The sequence below is a fragment of the Canis aureus genome, chromosome 18 (genome assembly GCF_053574225.1).
Source record: "Canis aureus isolate CA01 chromosome 18, VMU_Caureus_v.1.0, whole genome shotgun sequence".
Classification (NCBI taxonomy): domain Eukaryota; kingdom Metazoa; phylum Chordata; class Mammalia; order Carnivora; family Canidae; genus Canis; species Canis aureus.
The window spans coordinates 42,459,114-42,473,641 of NC_135628.1; the positions used below are offsets into that span (position 1 = coordinate 42,459,114).

At 36.2% G+C, this 14,528-nt stretch overlaps 1 protein-coding gene and 2 pseudogenes across 2 annotated transcripts in view; 2 read left to right on the forward strand and 1 right to left on the reverse strand.

Moving 5' to 3' along the window:
* Positions 1-14,528, reverse strand: part of LOC144288918 (uncharacterized) — a 255,559-nt gene that overhangs the window by 105,267 nt on the left and 135,764 nt on the right. The gene's annotated exons all lie outside the window — the stretch shown is intronic.
* On the forward strand, positions 2,541-4,966 carry LOC144288355 (sterile alpha motif domain-containing protein 9-like; annotated as a pseudogene).
* Positions 5,627-8,605, forward strand: LOC144288446 (sterile alpha motif domain-containing protein 9-like; annotated as a pseudogene).

Here is a 14,528-nt window from a genome sequence, read left to right on the forward strand (position 1 = left end):
CGCGCTGCAGCCCTTAGGGAGCTCGGCGCACTCTCCTGGGCGCGGAGTTGCTGTTACTGTCCCCGGGAGCCCGAGGCCATCCCCGCCCTCCTGGGTCCTGCTCCACCTCCCTGCGAGCCCCTTTCCGCCCGGGAAGGTCGGTGCAGCTCCTGCGTCTCCGGGACGGGGCTCTCCTGTCCTGGGGACACTCGCCCCGGCCTCAGCCCGGCTCCTCGCGGGCCCCTCCCCCTCGGAGGCCTTTGTTCCTTTACTTCTTTTTCCCCCCGTCTTCCTACCTTGATAGATGCGCGAACTCTTCTCACTGTTGCATTCCAGGTGTTCTCTCTTTAATTCTCAGGCCGAATTCATAGATTTTCAGGATGATTGGAAGGTTTTCTAGGTAATTTGGTGGAGACAGGTGACTTGGGGACCCTGCTCTTCCGCCATCTTGCCCCTCCTCCTAATTGTGTCTTTTGATGCAGTTTTTTAAGTTTGATGTAGTCCTAAAATGGAGTTTACTTTCAAGATTTGTATACCTAAAGCATTTTTCCTCCCTTCATTCTCTTTTTTCTCTTCCCAGCTTATTTTATATGTCAGCTTCCTGATCTCTACAGGCCTAGCTTTTATTTATTTTTTTGGAATGCATTAAATTGTTTGGGTTTCTGGTTGTCATAGTATTTGTAAGGGAGTAAAATCCACCAATTTTGCATATCTTTGCCTATTTGACATTAGCATAGCTATAAGATATGTTTTTCTTCACTTTCTTTTTTAAAATTTTTATTTATTTATGATAGTCACACAGAGAGAGAGAGAGAGAGAGAGGCAGAGACACAGGCAGAGGGAGAAGCAGGCTCCATGCACCCGGAGCCCGACGTGGGATTCGATCCCGGGTCTCCAGGATCGCGCCCTGGGCCAAAGGCAGGCGCCAAACTGCTGCACTACCCAGGGATCCCTTTTCTTCACTTTCTATGCAACAGGAGTTACTAACCAAAAAAATAATAGCCTTAACTTTGGACCATTGCTGTGATGTTTGGAAAGGAAGGTAAATCCTAATCTGAATTTATATCTACAACTGGGAGGCAATATTCCTATGTATTATTCCATGGAAGTGGGCTTATATAACCTATTTGCCATAATTCTCCAGGCTTTCTTCCTCTGTTAATTTGATTTCTCTCATGATGGATTCATTGTAATGGCTCATATTTTTTGAGCCATTTTTGAATCATACTTAAAGCTAACTATTATTATTTAGATTTTGTTTTTTCTAACCATTGCTATGTTTCTATAACCCTGATGGCCAGCAATTTTCCAGATTCTAGACTGCCAATTTGCAGACCAAATAGCAATGCAATGTCATTTATTATTGCTCAGGGATCAACCATTATCAATTATTATGTGAAAAAAATTACTCTGATATAATAGTAGCTTCCAAGATCACTACCCAAGAAACTATTTCAGAAGTCATGGAACAGAATGGCTCACAGACCAGATTAAGATGCTTGAGGCATATGACTTTTAAAATCAATTAAAATACACAGCAAAAAGTAGGGGGGAAGAGATGGATAACATGCTTGGATAAGGCAAAAAAGAGTAGAAGAATCTTCCTACCTAAATTATGCAAGATCATATATCCTCTCTCTCTTCCCTTCTGCCTTATCAGCATTCTCCACTGATTGTGTAATTTTGAGAACCAGAGTTGAGGTCTGTCCAAAGCGGTTCCAGATAGAAGACACACTGAGTCAATGCATACATTTGCTTTAACCAGAGGGACGCAGAGAGGCACATATGCCTGAACACAGATATGACTCCTCGTAGCCTGACAAGCTACTGTGGATCTTGTTTATGTTCCTTGAGCAGAAAATGCAAGGGATCAGAATGGGTGTCGCCAATAGGTGATCCAATTAAGACCTTAAAAATACCAAATGCTTCAAGTGTATCTTATGAATATTTGATATCTTTTTAGCCCTTCCATCCCTTCCTAACTATGTTTAACACTCATATGCTCTATTTCTTTATATACATCTATCATAACATAATTCACAAACTACTTGCTTCTATACTTAGTTTCTATGTCCTCCTTACTTCATACAACTTTCTCTATTCAGTTACATATATCCTCCTTTGTTTCTCTTATTTTCTATAGCTGAGTTGAGTATTTTTAAACAATATAGCTAACACACATTATAGCAAACAACCATTAATGAGGATGAAACATCTCTATTTACATATTGACTGGAAGTATCCCCAAGATATAGTTAGTGAATAAAACAAGTAAAGGGAATCGTGTATAGTATATTGCCCTTTGTGTGAAAAAAAGTGCTTATGTACTTGTTTGGAAGTATTTTTCTGATAGGATACGGAAGAAACTGGTAATGGTAATTTCCTCTCAGGAAGATAATTAGATGGCATATATATCTTTTTAAACATTCTGAATTTTGTAAGAAATTTTTATAGTTATACATATATTTTTATATATAACCTATTAAAAATTAGTTAATTATTTGAAATTTTACTTATAAAAATACTAAATCATATTTCCTTTTCTATAGACAGCTATCAGAATGACAGCACCACTGAACCTGCCAAAAATTACAAATGACTGGACAAAAGAAGATGTAAATAGATGGTTGGAAAGTCATAGAATTGATCAAAAATATAGGAAAACCTTGCCTGCAAAAGATGCACATGGAGCAATCTTGAAGTGGTAAAAATCACCTTGTTGATTTGGGCATATCACATGGACATTCAACCTATTCAAGATTTACAGAAAACATCTTCTGAAGATCCTATTCAGACATGTAAGATGAAAAAGGTAGTAAAAATGTTCCTAAAATACAACCTTTTATGCAAGAGGAAAATGGAGAAATTTCAAAGCAAAAACAAAATGATAAAGAGAAATCAGCTATAGCTAATGCCTCTACAATGAGTACAGTTACTAAAGGTTCTCAGCCACTAAAAACTAAGTTCATGGAAGATGAAATAGCTGACACAAAGGAAAATCAGCCATCCAGAGAATTAACATGTGTATCATACTTTTTGATGAATTCGTGACTCATATCACTACAAATTGAGTTTTAGTCTGCATCCTGAAACAAGACCACCACTCAACTTCATTGATCCAATACATGAATTCAAAGCCTTCACAAATAGCCACCGAAAAAATGTTAAGGTGAAATTTAGCAACAAATTTTTCAATTTGCTTCAGCTTGTATGAAATTCACCTACTAATGGCACCATTCATTTTGGAGTCAAAGGCAAACCCCATGGAAAAACTGTTGACATGAAAGTCACCAATTGCACCAAGAAAGCCCTTACTGACCGATTCAAACTGATGATCCACTAGTATTTTGAAGACCATCAGGTCCAAAAAGCAAAGAAGTACAATTGAGAGCCAAGGTTTGTAGACATTTTACTGCCGAATAGTAAAATCTGTCTGATTTGTTATTGAAGTGAATGTCATTCCAAAGTACTCTGAATGTGAACATGACTATTTTTAGACTAAGATACAAAATCACAACAACAGAACAGGGAAACAAAATCCAAAACATTTAGTCTTCATGCAAGATGGGGCCAACTCTAAGGACATGATGAAAAATAATGAAGATTTCAGAGCATTTAAATTAGATTTAAAAGCACTAGCAGGTGTAGAAAAGAGGCAGAAGAAAAAGCAAAGTGAAAAAAAATAAAAAGGAGAGTAAGGGATGAACACTCGTTAAATTGTTGACAGAAAATCAGGATTTGTTTGATAATATATACCACAACTGGTACACATTCTTGTAACAAATAATTCCATCCAAATGAAATGCCTAGATTTCCTAAAGGAAATTAAAATGTTTGCTCTATTGGAGTTTAATCCCAAATATGTAAGCAAAGGGGCAAAGCTTGCAAAGAAAGCCAAGTAGCAAACCTTCACTTTCCAAGTCTATCTGTGGAGGGGAAAACTACATAAAATGCACAGATTTCTAGTCTGAACCTTTATCAGTAATGCAGCTGGATTTTCAGCAATGGCAGGAGGTTATACCATAACAGTGAAAAATATAAACCCTTAGATCCAAGTCCCTGACAAAGAGAAAGACTATTACTCTCTATGACTCTATTAATCTCTTCCATTGATAGCCCACGAGACTGCCTCCTTGAGACTTCTGTGCTTTCTATCGAGATCCCAAAAGAATGAAAAATATGTTGTGTATTTGTGTACATTCACACATATGTCAGGGATGGAAAGATCTACTTGAAGCAGAATTAACAAAACAGCAAAGTGGTTTGTCAAGCTAATGTATTTCTGACTTAAATCTTGAAGAAATAAATGGCACTATTCTTGAACTAAAATCTGTCACTCAATCCTGAAAGAGATTTTTGCCATCTATTGGTTCATTTAACCGTCCTTCTGAAAAGGGAAGAAGTTGTCATAATTACCACTCTGGAATTTCTCTGTAGAAATGAATATGAAATTATGAGAGAGGAACAAAAATAAAGTATTTGAATTCTAGGCATCAAAAGAGGAAGACTTCTATTAAGGTGGTAAAGTATCATGGTGGAATTTCAACTTTCCTTCTGTCAAAAAGGATAAGTACAAAAAATTTGAAACGATTCAAAACTGGGCAAATTCTTCTAAACCGACATATGCCAAAATTATTCACCCATAGCATCATCCAGGCTATTGGGGGACTATCTTGGCTGTGCATATTCTTTGGGAACTAAGGAAGAAATTCAGAGGTACTATGTTGAAAAACGAGACAGGATTTTTCTGAAATTGGAGAACAAGTGACTAATTTAGTCACCTTAGGGGCAATCAACCATCAGGAAAACTTAGTTGAATTGCTTCTTGGTGATGATTTAAAGAACAAAACAGGGGATCCCTGGGTGACTCAGTGGTTTAGCACCTGCTTTCAGCCCAGGCCGTGGTCCCGGAGTCCCCGGATCAAGTCCTGCATCGGGCTCCCTACGTGGAGCCCGCTTCTCCCTCTGCCTATGTCTCTGCCTCTCTCTCTACCTCATGAATAAATAAATAAAATCTTTTTTAAAAATAAAAATAAAAAACAAAACAGTATCTATGTTCTCTAAGCCTCTATTAGCAGTAGCTAATAACTACATTGGATATGAGAAACTTCCAGTGATCCTCTTAACTTGCATGAGATCAAAGAATCCAGAAAAAAAGCACTAAGATCTCACTAATACAACAACCATCTCCCAAAGAATAGAGTTTATATAGAAAAAAATTGAAGTGCAACATAAAAACTTTAAAGATTTATATTTTTTCATCATCATGAAAAATAACTTTTAGTTAAAAAATACATAGAAAATGTGCCCAGAAAGAAAAATAAAAAAGGAATTTAAAGAAAGAAAATAGAGATGTCTGGATGGTTCAGCAGTTGAGTGGCTGCCTTCAGCTCAGGGCTTGATTTTGGGATCCTCAGATCAAGTCCCACATCAGGCTCCCTGTGAGGAGCCTGTTTCTCCCTCTGCCTAGGTCTCTGCCTCTCTGTGTCTCTCATGAATAAATAAATAAAATTCAAAAAAAGAAAAAAGAAAGAAAGAAAATGTAGCCAGGCACATCCTGAAAAGACAAGATACTTCTTCTTTTTTTTTTTCAAGGAGCTTTATTGGGTCCATAAAGTCAATGTTAGTTCCTTAAAGCTTTCTGGTCATGTCTGAGTTCATGCATATCTCTCTTATACATGACATTCCAGGCAAAGCCTTGGTAATAGAACAAATGTTTCTTTTTTTATATAATAAATTTATTTTTTATTGGTGTTCAATTTGCCAACATACAGAATAACACGCAGTGCTCATCCTGTCAAGTGCCCCCCTCAGTGCCCATCACCCATCACCCCCACCCCCCGCCCTCCTCCCCTTCCACCACCCCTAGTTCGTTTCCCAGAGTTAGGAGTCTTTATGTTCTGTCTCCCTTTCTGATATTTCCCACACATTTCTTCTCCCTTCCCTTATATTCCCTTTCACTATTATTTATATTCCCCAAGTGAATGAGAACATACAATGTTTGTCCTTCTCCGATTGACTTACTTCACTCAGCATAATACCTTCCAGTTCCATCCACATTGAAGCAAATGGTGGGTATTAAGACAAAATACTTCTACCAAGAAACAAACCTCTTCTTTTCTGGTTCTTCTTAACTCATATATGCCTGATAGCGCCATTTCACTATGATAGTGTGAAAAATTCTTAGGAATCACAAAAAGAAGGCTTTCTGGCGAACAGAAAAACTTGAAGACAAGGTAGGCACTAACTACCTGTTTGGATAAAAACAGAGGTGGAATGTGGGAAGTACTATGTATTACATATTATTCAACCTTTGAATGTGATTTCCTCACTGGAGGAACAGAAGATAAGCTATCACTTGGATAAAAGCCAAATTATTCTAGATATGTTAACAGAAAATGTATTCTATGATACTGGTTTAAGAAAAAACAATCCAATCATGAAATGGGCAAAAGACATGAACAGAAATCTCACAGAGGAAGACATAGACATGGCCAACAAGCACATGAGGAAATGCTCTGCATCACTTGCCATCAGGGAAATACAAATCAAAACCACAATGAGACACCACCTCACACCAGTGAGAATGGGGAAAATTAACAAGGTAGGAAACCACAAATGTTGGAGAGGATGTGGAGAAAGGGGATCCCTCCTGCACTGTTGGTGGGAACGTGAACTGGTGCAGCCACTTTGGAAAACTGTGTGGAGGTTCCTCAAAGAGTTAAAAATAGACCTGCCCTACGACCCAGCAATTGCACTACTGGGGATTTACCCCAAAGATACAGATGCAATGAAACGCTGGGACACCTGCACCCCGATGTTTATAGCAGCAATGTCCACAATAGCCACTGTGGAAGGAGCCTCGGTGTCCATCGAAAGATGAATGGATAAAGAAGATGTGGTCTATGTATACAATGGAATATTACTCAGCCATTAGAAACGACAAATACCCACCATTTGCTTCGACGTGGATGGAACTGGAAGGTATTATGCTGAGTGAAATAAGTCAATTGGAGGAGGACAAACATTATATGTTCTCATTCGTTTGGGGAATATAAAAAATAGTGAAAGGGAATAAAGGGGAAAGGAGAAAAAATGAGTGGGAAATATCAGAAAGGGAGACAGAACATAAAGACTCCTAACTCTGGGAAACGAACTAGGGGTGGTGGAAGGGGAGGTGGGCGGGGGTGGGGCTGACTGGGTGACGGGCAATGAGGTGGACACTTGACGGGATGAGCACTGGGTATTATTCTATATGTTGACAAATTGAACACCAATAAAAAATAAATTTAAATAAAAAAAAAAAAAGAAAAAGCAAATTTTTCCAAGATCTGCAAGCCTTGCTGCTCCCTAGACACCACAACGAACATGAAGGTGAAACTGGAACTTGGTTTTCCCCATTTATTAAAGCATTATATAAAAATGAAGGAAATATGGCAATTAAAGAAGTATTGCTTGAAGGTGTTCATCAGTTCAGTCAAAATACCTTCTTTGCCAAGCCTTTGCAAGACACTTCCACATTAAAGAGAAGGACTTTGCAATGCTCAAAATTGGGCAAATCAAGCAAAAATAAATAAATAAATAAAAGATAGGGCCTGAGACTTCTTATCTCTCAGATACATTGGGTCAAGTCTACAAAAGTAAAATAAGTTGGGGAATAGAAGATAATAGAAGAAACAGGAATATTTTACTTGCTGATTTAGCTGATCTTCTGGATTAGCAGTATATGCCTCAAGTGCATTCAAAGAATTTCAACAACAAAGTGAAAATACAGAGTATAAAGTGACGGAAAAGCTTTATCAGAAGTCAAAAATATGATATCAAACTACAAGATAGCTGGATATCAAGGGGAGATAGAAGTTGGGCTCTACACAATCCAGATTCTCCAGCTCATCCCCTCGTTTTTTGACAATAAAAATGAACTTTCTAAAAGAAATATGATCAACTTTATATCAATAATGATATTCCTGGAGATCTAAATTATGAATTTAAATTAACACCTAAGGGGATCCCTGGGTGGCTCAGTGGTTTAGCGCCTGCCTTCGGCCCAGGGCGTGATCCGGGAGTCCCAGGATGGAGTCCCTCATCGGGCTCCCTACATGGAGCCTGCTTCTCCCTCTCCCTGTCTCTCTCTCTCTCTGTCTCTCATGAATAAATAAATAAAATCTTTTTAAAAATAACATAAATAAATTAACACTTAAGAACTTTATTCCTTATCTAAATAACTTGCAGTTTTCTTTGAAAAAAATCCTTTGAACTTTTTGATGATTATTTTGTCCTTCTAAAATTCATGAACAACATTAAGCAAAATGAACAGACCAAAACCTGAAGAAAGATGGCTATATATTTTAAGAAATTTGCAGATATAGTTGGTCTCTTAGGGAAGTCAAAAAACCTCAAATCAAGGCTAAGTTTGCCACTTCAAATAGATGTGTTTCGAAGAAGCCTAGAAATTTTAAAAGCAGACAGGTTTTCTGGGCTAGTGGGATATCTTATCAAAAATCAAGAAGATGCTATAATCACCATGGAAGATATAGTAGGCAAATATACTTTTCTCTTTGAACAATCCTGCGATAAAACTATGAATGTATACTCTTTTCCATTTCTGATCCTTTCTTTCTGCTAGGGTTAGAAAATAGGCAATGGCTAAAATACCTGAGATCATTTTAATCTTCTCTAGCAAAGATGCCCAACTGTCAAGGAGGCTGCAATTAGGGCTAGTATTTTATTGAGTGTGTGGTAATTTATTGTCTAAAGATGAGGCCTTAATAACTTCAACTAGTAAGGTTAATAGAGACTCATATTCTCTGTAATGCAAGAAAGTTTGAAGTGGATAATAAAAATAACTACATAGAACCACTGCTATACATTTGGAAGTTAAAAAAAGTTCATGAGGTAAAGAGAAAAATCAAAACTGAAATTTTAAAGTGCTTATAGCTGAATAAAAATTTAGACATTACATTTCAAAACTTGCAAAATGCAGCAAAAGTATTGCATGGTAAGAAATGTATAGCCTTAATTGCTTATTCTAAATAATATAAAAAGAATGAAAAATAATCAGGTAGGTATAAATTAGAAAATATAGAATAAACTCAAAGAAATAAAAGAGATTATAATGAAGATAAAGGCAGAAATTGATGTTTTAGAAAAGAAGAAAACAGAAGAATTCAATAAAGCAAAAACTGGTTATTCGTAAAAACCAATAACATAGGACAAGTTCTGATGTAATTGATCAAAGATTATTAAATATACAATGAATGAAAAAGAAATATAATTATAAAGTAAAAAAGATTAATTTCATCTTCTAGGAAGATGGAATAAACATACTTTTTCTTATTCCTTCCACTGAATATAAAAGGTGGCTCTGAAAGGTGGAGAAAAAAAGGTAAACTAGAGACCTAGAGATCAAAGAAATAATATAATGCCAGGGTGTTATCAGCACCTACTGGGAAACCTGAAACTTCCACTCTTACTCAGTAGTAATGCCCCCACTTGAATGTCAATGGAAGCCAAGGGAGGAAGGTGGATCACCATCCCTACTTGGGAGTAATGAGGCAAGGGGCACTCCCTCTTTCTCTGACAGAGTAGTATCACAAAAAGCCAAGTAAGACAGGTTTAAATAAGATTTAAAGCCTCAGAACATAATACCCAAGTACCAGGTTTTAATATAAAAATTATCATACCAATTACCAGGAAAACCTCAACATGAATGATAAACTACAATTGATTGATGTTAATACCAAGATAGCAAAAAAATAAGATTTTTCTTTCTTTCTTTCTTTTTTAAGTAGGCTCTGCATCCAATGTGGGGCTTGAATTTACAACCCCAAGATCAAGAACCACATGCTTTATCAATAGAGCCACCCAGGTCCCCAAAGATTAGAATTTTCTAAGAAAGATTTTAAATCAGCTATCATAAAAATGCTTTAATTAGGAATTATGAAGATTCTTAAAACAAATAAAAAAGTAGAAAGTTTCAGCAAAGAAATAGATTCAGCAAGGAAATGGAAGATATAAAAAAGAGCCAGATGGAAATTTTAGAGCTAAAAACACAATAATGAAAATAGAAAACTCAATGGATGGACCCAGCAGTAGAGTTCAGGGGACAAGAGAAAGAATTAATGAACTTATAGATAGAGCAATAGAAATCACCCCCTCTGAGTAAGAAAAAGAAAATAGACTGGGGGCAAGGTGGGGGGTGGGATTCAGAGAGACTCAGGACCTGTGAGATCATAACAAAAATATCAAATATTCATTTCATGGGAATCCTAGAAGGAATAGAGAAAGAGTGAGACTGAGAAAGTACTGGAGAAAATAATGGCTGAAAACTTCCCAAATTTGGCAAAAGGCAGAAATCTACAGATTCAAAACACTGAGCAAACTTCAACTGAATAAACACAAAGACAACCACACCAAGACATAGATACAATGGTCAAAGGTAAGAGCAGAATTCAGTGAAATTCAATTCAGAATAAAAATAGAGAAAATCAACTTTTTAAAAAGCTGGTAATTAGAAAATATCCATTAAATGGACATTAGACCCTGCCTTTAGCAAGACTGACAAAGGGGTAGGGAGAGAGAAAAGAAATAAATCACCTTTATCAGGAATGAAAGAGGGAGATCACTACACATTATGATGACATCAAAAGAATAATAAGGGAATACTACGTATATGTAACATAAGGGAACAACTCTACACACATGAATATGACAACTTAGATGAAGCTGACCGATTCTCAGAAAAGCGCAAACTGCTATATCTCACTCGATGTGAAATAGATCGTTTGAATAACGCTGTAACTCCTAAGGAAATTGAATGTATAATTTTAAAACTCCCAAAATGAAGTTTCACTGGAGAATTCTACAAAGAAATTAAAGAAGAATTAACACCAATTCTAAACAATCTCTTCTAGAAAATAAAAGAAAAACTCCCAATTTATTTTATGGACTTGAAATTACTCTGATGCCAAAACCAGAGACAGCCTACCTCCAAAAAAGTAGAGATCAATATTCCTCATAAACATAAACACAAAGACTTTTAGCAAAATATAAGCAAATATAACTCAGCAACGTATGAAAGAATCATATACCATGGCAAATGGGGCTTTTAGCAGGGATGTAAGACTGATTAAATACTGAAATATTAATCAACTATAAAAAAATAGTCAATTGTCATTATTAGCAAGCTATAGTAGAAAATCACATGATCATATGAACTGACAAAGAAAAAGCATGTGATACTAGTCAACATTCATTTGTGATAAATCTCACAGAAAACTAGGAATAGAGGGGCACTTCTTCAACTTAATAAAAAGCATCTACAAAAACATATATATGTATATATACCGCTAACATCATACTTAACTGAAAAGACTGAATGAATCCTTTTCCACTAAAATTGATAATAAAGCAAAGATAGCTCTTCTTACAACTCTCATGCAGCATTAAACTAGAAGTCTGAGCTAATTCAATAAGGCAAATAAAAACATATCAGATCAGAAAGGAAGACATAATTTGTGACATGATTTTCTACATACAAAATCCAAAGGAACCTATAAAAAAAATCATTTTGAACTAATAAGTGAGTTCAGCGAGGCAAGGTCACCAGATACAAAATAAACATACAAAATCAGTATCACTAATAATCAAAGAAATGCATATTAAAACCACAATGAGACCTTATATTTGTCAGAATGTCTAAAGTCAAAAAGATAAGAAGCAAGTATTGACAAGGATGTGAAGAAAAAGAGCCCCTCATGCATTGTTGGTGAGAATGTTAATTGGTAGAACTGTTATGGAAAACAGTATGAAAGTTCCTCAAAACATTAAAAATAGAAATACCGTATGATCCAATAATTCTACTACTGAGTATTTGCCCCCAAAACCATAGAAATTTATTTTAAAAATATATGCATCCCTATGGCAAGATATGGAAGCAACCTAAGTGTCCACTGATAGATTAATGGTTAAAGAAGATGTGTATGTGGGTAGGGAGTGGGGGGTGTGCAAATACGTGTGATGGAATACTACACAGCCATAAAAAGGATGAGATCTTGTCATTTGTGACAACATGGATAGACCTAGAGCATATTATGCTAGGCAAAATATGTCACACTGAGAAAGTCAAACACCAAATGCTTTAATTTACATGTGAAGTCTAAAAGCCAAAAAACAAGAATAAACAAAGAACAGAATCAGACCTATAACTACAGTGAACAAACTGATGGTTGCCAGATAAAAGGGAGATGAAGGAATGGGCAAAATGGATGAAGAGGAGTGGGAGATACAGTCTTCCAATTGTGGAATGGATATATCACAGGAATAAAAGGCACAGCATAGGGAGTAAGTGAATGGTATTGTAATAGCATTGCATCGTGACAGTTGGTAGCTATACCTTCAGTAAGCATAGCATAACATATAGAGATGTTGAATGACTATGTTGTAACTGGAAATAATGTAACCCTGGTCAACTATACTCAAAAAATTATTATTAAAAAATTGTCTTTCTATATATGAGCAATGGACACTAAAATGAAACATCAATACTTTTAGTAATCATCAAAAAAACTGAAATACTTAAATGTAAGTTTAACAAAACGTGTATAACTCCTAGGCCAAAAATTACAAAATGCTAATGAAAGAAATAAGAGTTCTAAATAAATGGAAAGACACATTATGTTCATGAACTAGAAGACTGAACATAGTATAGGTATGTATCTATTCCTCCCAAATTGATTTATAGTTTTATTTTTATTTTTTTAAAAAAGATTTTATTTATATATTCATGACAGACACACAGAGAGAGGCAGAGACACAGCAGAGGGAGAAGCAGGCTCCATGCAGGGAGCCCGACGTGGGACTCTATCCGGGATATCCAGGATCACACCCCAGGCTGAGGGCAGCGCTAAACCGCTGGGCCACTGGGGCTGCCCTGATTTATAGTTTTGATGCAACTTCTATCAAAATCTTAGCAAGATTCTCTGTAGATATAGATAAGATTGTTGTAAAACTTATATGGAAAGGCAAAGGAAGTAGAATAGCTAAAACGGGCACCTGGGTGGCTCAGTGATTGAGCATCTGCCTTCAGCTCAGGTCATGATCAGGTCCTGGGATCCTGCCTCTCCCTCTGCGTATGTCTCTCTCTGTATCTCTCATGAATAAGTAAATTAAAATCTTTTTTTTTTTAAAAAAGAAGAGCTAAAACAATTTTTAAAAAGAATAAAGTGGGAGGAATCAATATATCTGACTTCAAGACTTATATAGTGATCAAAGCTGTGCAGTGTTGGCAGAGAGATAGATACATAGATCAATGGGACAGAATAGAGAACTTATACATAGACCCACATGAATCTTTGACAAGGTTGTAAGAGTAATTCAACGGATGAAAGATAGCCTTTTCAACAAATGGTGCTAGAGTGATTAGACATCCATAGGCTAAGAAAATGAGCCTCAGCCTAAACCTCATACCTTATGCAAAAATTAACCCAAAATAGTCAAAAGTTTAGGTTTAATATTTTAACTTTATAAAATTATAAACTTTCAGGAAAAAAAAATAAGAGAAAATCTTTAGTATCTAGGGCCAGACAGCGTTCTTAGACGATATCAAAAGCACCATCGGGGGATCCCTGGGTGGCTCAGTGGTTGAGCACCTGCCTTCGGCCCAGGGCGTGATTCTAGGGTCCCGGGATCTAGTCCTGAGTCACGCTCCCTGCATGGGGCCTGCTTCTCTCTGCCTGTGTCTCTGCCTCTCTCTTTCTCTCTCTCTCTCTCTCTCTCTCTCTGTGTCTCATGAATAAATAAAATCTTAAAAAAAAAAAAACCACCATCCATGGAAAGAAAAAGTGATAAATTGGACTTAAAAATTTTTGACTGTATGAAAGGTCCTCTGTGAAAGTGAAAAGACAGGATACAAAATGGAAGAAAATATTTGCAAACCACATAACTAACAAAGGACTATTATCCAGAATATATAAAGAAACCTCAAATCTCAATTGTTAAAAAACAAAACAAAATACCCATTCCAATTAGAAATGGCAGGGACATAAAAAGACAATGAGATACTTCATTCAAAGAGGACATACAAATAAGCACATGAAGAGATGTTCAACATCATTAGCCATTAGGGAAATGCAGACCAAAACTACAATGCAATATCACTACATACTTATCAGAATATCTAACATAAAAAAAAAATAGTGCCAACACCAAATACTAGCAGAATGCAGAAAAACTCATGCATCATAGATGGGATATAAAATGATACAGCCACTCTGGAAGACTGTTGGCCATTTCCTTAAAAACCTAACTATGCAACTATTATGCAATCCAACAATTGCACTCCTGGGAATTTATCCCAGAGAAACAAAAATTTATGTTCATCCTAAAACCAGTACGTAAATGTTTAAAACAGCTTTATTTATGATATTTCCAAACTGGAAATAACCCAAATGTTTTCCAAAATAAATAGCTAAACTATAGACATTTCATACTATGAAATGTCACTCAGCAATAAAATGAAACAAACTATTTATACAATCAACAACTTGAGA